Here is a 2,760-nt window from a genome sequence, read left to right on the forward strand (position 1 = left end):
ACTTCCCACCGACATTTCAAAAATTGACCATCTAATTGAAGAGATAAAAAAGGTCAAGACTAAGAAGATTGGGATTGATGATAAGCTTATGAATTTAAGGTGGATTAGGGGATTATTTGCTGCAGCGTAGAAGAATACACCTTAGGCCGTGGGACCATCCTCGTAGATTACTAAAGGTAGTCTTAACTTTGCTACAAAATCTTGGTGGACATTAGTTTGCCATCAATTGAGCCTAATAGCAGGGACAGTATTCTGATCCCCGCCAAGGCTAGATTAGTGGCTGGTATTATAGAGGGCTATAAGATCATCACAACTAAGGTTATTGATAGGGAGATCTTTTATAGAGCTATTAGTACTGACACTAATTTAGTCTTTTCATTCCTGTTGATGCAAATGTGCTTATATGAGCGAGTGTGTGCTATTAAATATGGATAATTTTGTGATGCTCCATCAGACTACTGATTTGAGATTGATCGAGATCAATTTAACCCAATCTCCAAGTTCAAGGTGGGTGTTACATTATTGCAGGCAACCTTTCAGTTTGGCATGCACATGAACTATTGACACTCTAGGTTTTGCTGATCTTGGAGACACACTAGCTGAGACTGCATGATTCAAGCCATATAACTCCACTAATGTTATAGGTTTCATAGATATTAGGTCACCATAGGCCCCAACTCTACCCACCCCGAGACCATATGTACCATATCCACCCACAGGTGGATATGTTTTGCTCTTACAGAAACTTTTGAGTGATTTTCTAAAATGCTTAGTCACCTCAAGTAAAAAGTGGAAAATATTGAGAAAGGGTATATCCATGGGTAAATAAAAAGATCGAGGTGAGATACGTGGGATGCAGATGTGGTTTGACAGTTTTGGGTAGTAGATAAATAAGAAGCTACAAGTAGTACAAACTCCAAATTTGGTAGGTATCCAAATTTTAGGCCTAGAGGATATAGCTACAAGGATATTCCCATTTTTTCTAAATCCCACGATTCTCATTATTGAGGAGATCCCTACTAAGGACGTGCTTAGTATTTGGGGCATAAAAGAAAAAAGGCAAATAGTCTAAAAAGGTTGAAAGAGTGTGTAAAAAGAGACGTGTGAGACATAAGTTGAGAAATGCCAAGGAATATAGCCAATAGACAACACAGGACCATCTGACTGAGGTCCATAAGATAGCAAAGGAGCCAGTAACTCCCGAATGAATGAAATTTTGACTTTAGTTGTGGCTGAAATGAGTGGGGGTACAATTTTGACAAAGAGATTACTCCATCATTGAGTGAGTGAAAAGGCCACCACCAGTGTCCATGTTGATTTGAGCACCCTGGTCACCACTGAGTCCACTATTACTGAGAGTGAGGCCAAGTTTGAGGCCCCTACGGAGGAGACTTCATGATCTGGTGCCTAGTTTATCTAGGTATGTCTTCAGTCCCTCATTTTGATATTTTTATAGCTATGCACTGGGTAGAGCACATCCTTTTTAGTTGGGGTTTGGGGTGTACCACAATTGAAGGTTTTTATTGTCGTGCTTCTTTTTTCATCGTCTATACTATTTTAGTTAGAACCAACAAGTTTAGGTGTTCTATTGTGTTTTTATTGTGGGTATGTTGTTTTTTTATATATATTATGTTATGTATTACTTAGATTAAAATAAAGAAATTGGTGCAACCTGATTTGAATAAGTGTGCTTACCTATTTAAAATGTTATTTGAAAATGATACCCCTACAAAAAAATATGCTATGATGTAATTTGAGCATGTATGGAATTGTAACTAATGTAAGATCTAGACATGGCATTGGAAATTATGGTAGGATATCCTGACTAATCTAACATGAACCAAATACAAAGTAATGTAAATGAAAGCCTTGAGCCATGAGCGAGAAAGGGAACTTACCTAGTCAGTATGTGTTGTGGGATATAGAACTTGCCTGGTTAATCTCATGACAAGATGTAGGATAGGACATTAGAAAAGGATCATAGGCCGTGTTGAATTAGTCCACTTTAGCCTAAAGAGCCAACCAAATAAAATAAGTATCCCTTGATCCCAAAATTTGAGCCTTAAATTGACCAATTCTTTTTTTAACCCATTCACCTTCCCATTTTAAATATAGTAAACCTGTTTTGGCCTTGGTCACTCCTTGTACACTATGTGCTTCAACTCAAGAAATCTACCTAAGTTGAGGGTGGCTATCATAGGGGTGCATATCTGAATGCGAGTGTGATAAAGAAAGTTAAGAAAAGAAGAGAAAAAGGTTTGGGTATGGTAATAGCTATTTGAAAAAAAGAGTAGATATAATAATGAAGAATCTGATCTAAAAAAAAAGCCACACTTGAAGCCCAAAAGGAAAATAAAATAAAGAAAAAGGGAGAAAACAAAGAAAGCTAAGTAGGTGAGCCAAGAGTAGTATAGTTCCAAACAGGAATAAGTCACTAAACCCCAAAAAACATCCTACCTTCTCCAAAGACTACATTACAAGCCTAGAAAAGACCTATAGTGATCCTAAATCAACTATCTGAATGGTAAAACACAGAAAATAAGTGCAAGACTATGCTATCAAACACACATAACTTGACTTCTTTGTGAGAGTAAGCGATTGGACACAGTCCTCATAATAAATACTATTGCATATACTTAGGTAGTAGGGACTTTTTTGATGTGAGGGCGAAAGGGATGTAGTCTGATTATTGATTATTTAGGTAGTGGAATGATCTCTAAACTAAGGTGTCTGTTCACAATGTAATGCCATTTTCTAATC

This window comes from Capsicum annuum, chromosome 2 (assembly GCF_002878395.1).
Source record: "Capsicum annuum cultivar UCD-10X-F1 chromosome 2, UCD10Xv1.1, whole genome shotgun sequence".
In the NCBI taxonomy this organism is placed as follows: domain Eukaryota; kingdom Viridiplantae; phylum Streptophyta; class Magnoliopsida; order Solanales; family Solanaceae; genus Capsicum; species Capsicum annuum.